The sequence below is a fragment of the Bufo bufo genome, chromosome 1 (genome assembly GCF_905171765.1).
Source record: "Bufo bufo chromosome 1, aBufBuf1.1, whole genome shotgun sequence".
Lineage (NCBI taxonomy): Eukaryota > Metazoa > Chordata > Amphibia > Anura > Bufonidae > Bufo > Bufo bufo.
In genome coordinates, this window is record NC_053389.1 from 29,072,933 (window position 1) to 29,082,292 (window position 9,360).

Sequence of the window (9,360 nt, forward strand, 5' to 3'; positions counted from 1 at the left end):
TATCCCCGGGCGCCGCTCCGTTCTCCTGCTATGCCCTCCGGTATCTCCGTTCCCTAAGTTATGGTAGGCGGAGTCTGCCCTAGCGCTGGCCAATCGCACTGCAGAGCTCACAGCCTGGGAGAAAATAACCTCCCAGGCTGTGAGCTCTGCGCTGCGATTGGCCAGCGCTAGGGCAGACTCCGCCTACCATAACTTAGGGACTGGTATCTCCGCCTACTATACTTAGTGAGCGGAGATACCGGAGGGCATAGCGGGAGAACGGAGCGGCGCCCGGGGATAATAGTAAGTGCAGTGAGATCCCCGGGTGCCGCTCTACCTATCTGTATAGTTAGTTCATAGGGTAAGAATCGGTGAAAGGTCCTCTTTAAGTGATGAAACCACGATGACTGTGTTTTGGAACTGTACTTTCGCTCAAAATGTATGGAGAAGAGTTGGGGTAATCCTGAACCATACGTGCGACCTTCAGAGACTAGATCATGAACTAGTACTATATGGCTTAGAAAAAAAAAGAATAATGTGGATAATGCTCAATTGTGTTAAAAATGCAATCTGGAAGGTGCACAACATCTTGTTCTTCAGAAGAGATCTTATTGAGCAAAAGGACTGCGGGAATCTGGCCTTGAGCGAAATGTACGTATATTATTTGCAGAACCGGAAGAAGATGGGAAGAACAGCTGCCACACTATGGAACATATATATGTGGATCAATTTAGTTTAGTTATAGTATAGAAAGTTTATTTTTGATAAAATAGATTGTATGTTTGAGATCGAATAGATAGGATATATATTTTGAGCCAAGTATGCTTATTGATTTCTCTAATTTGCTGATTGTAATGTAAGTTTTTCTAGTTTTATAATAACAAATGAAGAGAGCTGATCTTGTATGTCTTATTATGCATAAGGCTGTTATCGTAAGAACACCCGCAGCCAAGAGACTCCGCCTGCTACTGACCGCCGCCATCTGGGACCGAGCACCCCAAAGGCAGCTTCAAGGAGTTCCCTGGCATGGCACTTCTTCAAACAATGTGCTGACGACAAGACCCGAGTGGTTTGCACGCTGTGCCATCAGAGCCTGAAGCGAGGCATTAACGTTCTGAACCTTAGCACAACCTGCATGACCAGGCACCTGCATGCAAAGCATGAACTGCAGTGGAGTAAACACCTTAAAAACAAAGAAGTCACTCAGGCTTCCCCTGCTACCTCTTCTGCTGCTGCTGCCTCGGCCTCTTCTGCTGCTGCCGCCGCCTCGGCCTCTTCCTCCGCCTCTGGAGGAACGTTGGCACCTGCCGCCCAGCAAACATGGGATGTACCACCAACACCACCACCTGCGTCACCAAGCATCTCAACCATGTCACACGGCAGCGTTCAGCTCTCCATCTCACAAACATTTGAGAGAAAGCGTAAATTCCCACCTAGCCACCCTCGATCCCTGGCCCTCAATGCCAGCATTTCTAAACTACTGGCCTATGAAATGCTGTCATTTAGGCTGGTGGACACACACAGCTTCAAACAGCTCATGTCACTTGCTGTCCCACAGTATGTTGTTCCCAGCCGCCACTGCCTTCCCTGCACAAACAAGTGTCCGATAAAATCAAGTGTGCACTGAGCAACGCCATCTGTGGCAAGGTCCACCTAACCACAGATACGTGGACCAGTAAGCACGGCCAGGGATGCTATATCTCCCTAACTGCACACTGGGTAAATGTAGTGGCGGCTGGGCCCCAGGCGGAGAGCTGTTTGGCGCACGTCCTTCCGCCGCCAAGGATCGCAGGGCAACATTCTTTGCCTCCTGTCTCCTCCTCCTCCTACTCACCTTCCTCCTCTCTTCTTCCACCTGCTCATCCAGTCAGCCACACACCTTCACCACCAACTTCAGCACAGCACGGGGTAAACGTCAGCAGGCCATTCTGAAACTCATATGTTTGGGGGACAGGCCCCATACCGCACAGGAGTTGTGGCGGGGTATAGAACAACAGACCGACGAGTGGTTGCTGCCGGTGTGCCTCAAGCCCGGCCTGGTGGTATGCGATAATGGGCGAAATCTCGTTGCAGCTCTGGGACTAGCCGGTTTGACGCACATCCCTTGCCTGGCGCATGTGCTGAATTTGGTGGTGCAGAAGTTCATTCGCAACTACCCCGACATGTCAGAGCTGCTGCATAAAGTGCGGGCCGTCTGTTCACGCTTCCGGCGTTCACACCCTGTCGCGCTTGCCTGTCTGCGCTACAGCGTAACTTCGGCCTTCCCGCTCACCGCCTCATATGCAACGTACCCACCAGGTGGAACTCCACCTTGCATATGCTTGACAGACTGTGCGAGCAGCAGCAGGCCATAGTGGAGTTTCAGCTGCAGCACGCACGGGTCAGTCGCACTGCGGATCAGACCCACTTCACCACCAATGACTGGGCCTCCATGCGAGACCTGTGTGCCCTGTTGCGCTGTTTCGAGTACTCCACCAACATGGCCAGTGGCGATGACGCCGTTATCAGCGTTACAATACCACTTCTATGTCTCCTTGAGAAAACACTTAGGGCGATGATGGAAGAGGAGGTGGCCCAGGAGGAAGAGGAGGAAGAGGGGTCATTTTTAGCACTTTCAGGCCAGTCTCTTCAAAGTGACTCAGAGGGAGGTTTTTTGCAACACCAGAGGCCAGGTACAAATGTGGCCAGACAGGGCCCACTACTGGAGGACGAGGAGGACGAGGATGAGGAGGAGGTGGAGGAGGATGAGGATGAAGCATGTTCACAGCGGGGTGGCACCCAAAGCAGCTCGGGCCCATCACGTGCGTGGCTGGGGGGAAACACAGGATGATGACGATACGCCTCCCACAGAGGACAGCTTGTCCTTACCTCTGGGCAGCCTGGCACACATGAGCGACTACATGCTGCAGTGCCTGCGCAACGACAGCAGAGTTGCCTACATTTTAACGTGTGCGGAATACTGGGTTGCCACCCTGCTGGATCCCCGGTACAAAGACAATGTGCCCACCTTACTTCCTACACTGGAGCGTGATAGGAAGATGCGCGAGTACAAGCGCACGTTGGTAGACGCGCTACTGAGAGCATTCCCAAATGTCACAGGGGAACCAGTGGAAGCCCAAGGCAAAGGCAGAGGAGGAGCAAGAGGTCGCCAACGCAGCTGTGTCACGGCCAGCTCCTCTGAGGGCAGGGTTAGCATGGCAGAGATGTGGAAAAGTTTTGTCACCACGCCACAGCTAACTGCACCACCACCTGATACGGAACGTGTTAGCAGGAGGCAACATTTCACTAACATGGTGGAACAGTACCTGTGCACACTCCTCCACGTACTGACTGATGGTTCGGCCCCATTCAACTTCTGGGTCTCCAAATTGTCCACGTGGCCAGAGCTAACCTTTTATGCCTTGGAGGTGCTGGCCTGCCCGGCGGCCAGCGTTTTGTCTGAACGTGTATTCAGCACGGCAGGGGGCGTCATTACAGACAAACGCAGCCGCCTGTCTACAGCCAATGTGGACAAGCTGACGTTCATAAAAATGAACCAGGCATGGATCCCACAGGACTTGTCCATCCCTTGTGCAGATTAGATATCTCTGTTACGGGACCTCTCTCCTCTGCCTGGGTGCCTGGGCCTAAATGTGTGACAGTGGCCTGTTCCAGTGGTGGGTGACGTGAAGACTGATTCTCTGCTATGACATGAAGACAGATTCTACGCTGACATAAGGCCAGATTCTCTGTTACGGGACCGCTCTCCTCTGTCTGGGTGCCGGGGCCTAAATGTGTGACAGTGGCCTGTTCCAGTGGTGGGTGACGTGAAGCCTGATTCTCTGCTATGACATGAATACAGATTCTGCGCTGACATAAGGCCAGATTCTCTGTTACGGGACCTCTCTCCTCTGTCTGGGTGCCTGGGCCTAAATGTGTGACAGTGGCCTGTTCCAGTGGTGGGTGACGTGAAGCCTGATTCTCTGCTGTGACATGAATACAGATTCTGCGCTGACATAAGGCCAGATTCTCTGTTACGGGACCTCTCTCCTCTGCCTGGGTGCCTGGGCCTAAATGTGTGACAGTGGCCTGTTCCAGTGGTGGGTGACGTGAAGCCTGATTCTCTGCTATGACATGAAGACAGATTCTGCGCTGACATAAGGCCAGATTCTCTGTTACGGGACCGCTCTCCTCTGTCTGGGTGCCGGGGCCTAAATGTGTGACAGTGGCCTGTTCCAGTGGTGAGTGACGTGAAGCCTGATTCTCTGCTATGACATGAAGACAGTTTCTGTGCTGACATCAGGCCAGATTCTCTGTTACGGGACCTCTCTCCTCTGCCTGGGTGCCGGGGCCTAAATGTGTGACAGTGGCCTGTTCCAGTGGTGGGTGACGTTAAGCCTAATTCTCTGCTATGACATGAAGACTGATTCTGCGCTGACATGAAGCCAGATTCTCTGCTATGGCATGAAGAGACTGATTCTCTGCTAACATGAAGCCAGATTCATTGCTATGGCATGAAGAGACTGATTCTCTGCTGACGTGAAGCCAGATTCTCTGCTATGGGACCTCTGTCCAATTGATATTGGTTCATTCTTATTTTTTTTATTTTTATTTTAATTCATTTCCCTATCCACATTTGTTTGCAGGGGATTTACCTACATGTTGCTGCCTTTTGCAGCCCTCTAGCTCTTTCCTGGGCTGTTTTACAGCCTTTTTAGTGCCCAAAAGTTCGGGTCCCCATTGACTTCAATGGGGTTCGGGTTCGGGACGAAGTTCGGATCGGGTTCGGATCCCGAACCCGAACATTTCCGGGAAGTTCGGCCGAACTTCTCGAACCCGAACATCCAGGTGTTCGCTCAACTCTAGTCAGAAGCATTAAGGGAGCAACTAGAAGAGCAGCCCTGTTTTCATATTTAGAGACATTTGACAGTGACATTATTTTCTTACAAGAATGTGGCATAGAATATTCTCTGAATTATGCAGAATTAAGAAGAGATTGGACGCAAGGACCCTCACTGTGGTCCGGTGACAACAGGAATAAAGCCTCTGGAGTCGGGATATTATTTAAAGAAAACAATTCCCAATATATGTCATACATGCAACTTATTCCGGGAAGGGCCTTGCTGGCTAACATAAAATATAACAACAAAGAAATAAAGTTACTGAATGCATACGCCTCACCTGAGATCCACAAGAGAGCCGAATTGCTGGAGGATGTGCAACCCTTCTTAACAGGTCAGACACCTATGATCATAGGCAGAGACTTCAATTGTGCACTGAGAAAGATAGAACCGGTGAACAACCAAGACGGTTTGATAAAACAGTAAAGCAGTTGAATAATCAAATTATGCTATTGAACCTAATAGATGTCTGGTCAAATATCAATGACAAAGACCCAGGGTATACATGGAGCAATTCTGTTGTACAATCCAGGCTGGATTCTTTTTTTATTTCTAAAGTCTTCAAGCCAAGAAATATGCATTTGGAGGAAAACATCTTTTCTGATCATAAGATGATTCAAGCGCAAATAGAAGTGTCCGGTGGCGAAAAAGCCAAAGGCACATGGAGATTAAATGTGGATTTGCTAGAAGACAAAAAAAGAAAGGATAATTTTGTTCACAATTATAAAAAGTGAGTCAGCTACAAAAAAAAATTGCGACAATGTTATAATGGTGGGAGTACGTGAAAACAAAAATCAAAGATTTCTTTTTTAAAGCTGGAATAAAAAAGGCCAAGGAAAAGAAGCAATGGTTTAAGGTCTTAAACACAAAATTACAGACTTACCTGAAGCTGGGAAAAGCCGGTGTGGAGGTATCTGTATTAATCAAAAAAACTAAAGAAAACATCAAAAAGGCAATTTATAATAAAGGGAAAGAGATCATTTTAACAGCAAAATCAAACAATTAGAGGAGAATGAAAAGTGTCCACGCTTCTTCTTTAAAAAAGTAATGAAACAGAAACGTGTGATCGAAAAAATAGCTGACAAAACTGGAAAAGAAGATATGCTTAAAGAGGCTCAAATGTTCTACCAAAGACTGTTCGATAAGAAATAAATAAATAAAATCCTTTGTAATGGATGCTTTAAAGGCCCTGGAAGGCAAATTCAGACAAAAAGACCAAGAGCAACTCAATATACAGCTATCGATAGAGGAGCTACAAGAAACAATTAAGAGTTTTGGCAAAGGCAAGGCACCAGGTTCGGATGGCCTTCCTCTTGAGTTCTACAGTATTTTCTGGACTATCATGAAAGAAAATCTATTGCAAGTGTTTAAAGAAGCTCTACTCTGTGATACCTTACCTGAATCTTGGAGGAGAGGCATAGTCACTTTGCTGTATATAAAAGAAGACAGAGAAAATCTAAAAAACTGGAGACCCATAACTTTGCTAAATGTTGAGTATAAAATCTTAGCCAAAATCATGGTTAACAGAATCAATAAAGTTCTCGGGAAAGTAATTCACAAAGATCAAACATGTGGAATTCCAGAAAGGAGTTTAAGTGAAAATCTCAATATTATTAAAGACTGAATATGGTATCAGAATGAAAGAAAAGAAGAGCTGGCGATCTTATCACTGGACTTCCTTAAAGCATATGACCGTATATCTCATGAGTTCTTGTGGAAAGTCTTAGAACATATGAATTTCCCAACAAATATGATGAAACAGATTTCAGCACTGTACAATGAGGAATACAGCCAAGTATCTATTAATGGGTTTATGTCAGAAAAAGTGTACCTTAAATCCGGAGTGAAACAAGGTTGCCCCCTGTCGCCAATACTGTTTATCTGCATACTGGAGCCACTATTAGCATCACTGAGAAGAGACAAAGTCATCAGAAGGGTGCCAATCCCTGGAGGTAGTGGTCTATCTGTTAAAACCAACGCATATATGGATGATGTATCAATATTCTGTACTAATTCACCATCACTCAGAAGAGCCCTCCAAGTTACAGATTTTATTTTTGTCAAGCTTCGGGTTTCAAATTAATTAGACAAAAGTGTGACTGTTTTGTGATTGGAGATTGGTCAGACGACACTTACACGATATTAAGATCCAGTCAGAAGAGATAAAAATACTTTGATATAGAAAATAAGGGGAGGAAAAGCTGGGTTGTTATAAAAAAGAGAATACAGGAAAAAATTTGAGTTTTGGAGACTAAGACAACTGACAATTGAAAGGAAAAAATCTAATAATAAAAGCACTACTAATACCAATTGCTGTACCTGTCACAAGTATTCCCACCAGATGAGAACTGTACAAAACAACTACAGAGAAGCTGCTTTCATTTAATCTGGAGTTCAAAGAATTAAAATTAGAGAGGGAAGTTATGTACAAGTTAAAAAAATATGGAGGTGAAGAAATACAAAACCTCAAACGGTTCTTGCATTGACAGTTTTTTTCTCTGTGTTCGAAAGTGATTCATACGGAGTCTATGTGGTCTTTTTTAGGACATTGGCAGCTGGTCACCTGTTTCGGAAAAGGAAATGGATTCAGTTACCATTGACAACCCCAGTGTTATTAGTGCCACCAAAACAATATGTAATATTTGAGAAAATAATAAGACTATACTTACTTGAAAAATATGAAAGCAATATCCGTAATAATCCAAAGAAAGTAAGAGCTATTCTGGACAATGAACAGCAAGCTGAAACGGTGGCAAATTATCCTCCAAATAAAGACCTCGATTGCTGGAAAATGTGTAATATGTCTTATATGTCCAATAATTTGAAAGACCTAGCATGGATGATAATGCATGAGTGTGTTCCAACTAGAGACTTTCAGTATCGGAGGAGATTAAGTGAAACTCCCAAGTGTCCCAGAAGGAACTGTTTAAAGAGGACCTTTCACCGATTCTTACCCTATGAACTAAGTATACAGATAGGTAGAGCGGCACCCGGGGATCTCTCTGCACTTACTATTATCCCCGGGCGCCGCTCCGTTCTCCTGCTATGCCCTCCGGTATCTCCGTTCCCTAAGTTATGGTAGGCGGAGTCTGCCCTAGCGCTGGCCAATCGCACTGCAGAGCTCACAGCCTGGGAGAAAATAACCTCCCAGGCTGTGAGCTCTGCGCTGCGATTGGCCAGCGCTAGGGCAGACTCCGCCTACCATAACTTAGGGACTGGTATCTCCGCCTACTATAACTTAGTGAGCGGAGATACCGGAGGGCATAGCGGGAGAACGGAGCGGCGCCCGGGGATAATAGTAAGTGCAGTGAGATCCCCGGGTGCCGCTCTACCTATCTGTATAGTTAGTTCATAGGGTAAGAATCGGTGAAAGGTCCTCTTTAAGTGATGAAACCACGATGACTGTGTTTTGGAACTGTACTTTCGCTCAAAATGTATGGAGAAGAGTTGGGGTAATCCTGAACCATACGTGCGACCTTCAGAGACTAGATCATGAACTAGTACTATATGGCTTAGAAAAAAAAAGAATAATGTGGATTATGCTCAATTGTGTTAAAAATGCAATCTGGAAGGTGCACAACATCTTGTTCTTCAGAAGAGATCTTATTGAGCAAAAGGACTGCGGGAATCTGGCCTTGAGCGAAATGTACGTATATTATTTGCAGAACCGGAAGAAGATGGGAAGAACAGCTGCCACACTATGGAACATATATATGTGGATCAATTTAGTTTAGTTATAGTATAGAAAGTTTATTTTTGATAAAATAGATTGTATGTTTGAGATCGAATAGATAGGATATATATTTTGAGCCAAGTATGCTTATTGATTTCTCTAATTTGCTGATTGTAATGTAAGTTTTTCTAGTTTTATAATGAAAAATGGAGAGAGCTGATCTTGTATGTCTTATTATGCATAAGGCTGTTATCGTAAGTTATGCTGATTATAACTGTTTTATGAATAGGTTGTTGGCTTGCATACCTGGCTTCTGGTTGGTTTATTCTGTATTTTAGGTAAGGATTTATGATTATTAATAGGTAGGACAGTAGCTATAGGGAGGAATAATTGATAATAGGTTGCATAACAGCTGTCATGAAAAGTTATTGATAATGGAGAAGAATATAGAAGTAAAACATGGTTAGCAAAGGAAAAGTGTATATAGAAAACATTGATTAAGATTTGTTGAAGGGTAATATAATAAACTAGTAAGGTAAGAGTAATAGTAAGGTAAGGAGAGAAAGGGGATGTTTAAATAGATTAAAGAGGACCTTTCACAACTGTACAAAATAAAAACTAACTAGATAAGTGGGCAGAGCGGCGCCCAGGGGTCCCCCTGCACTTACTAGTATGTCTTGGCGCCGCTCCGTTCGCCCGGTATAGGCTCCGGTGTCTGCGCTCCCTCTGACTGATTTCTTGTATGAGGCGTGTCTTGCTGCAGCGCTGGCCAATCGCAGTGCACAGCTCATAGCCTGGCTATGAGCTGTGCGCTGCGATTGGCCAGCG

The 9,360-nt window shown here is 45.5% G+C and overlaps 1 protein-coding gene across 1 annotated transcript in view; it reads left to right on the forward strand.

Annotated features, from left to right (window-relative positions):
* The window catches only part of LOC120992551 (phospholipase A2 inhibitor and Ly6/PLAUR domain-containing protein-like), an 86,905-nt gene that overhangs the window by 72,580 nt on the left and 4,965 nt on the right, over window positions 1-9,360 (forward strand). The gene's annotated exons all lie outside the window — the stretch shown is intronic.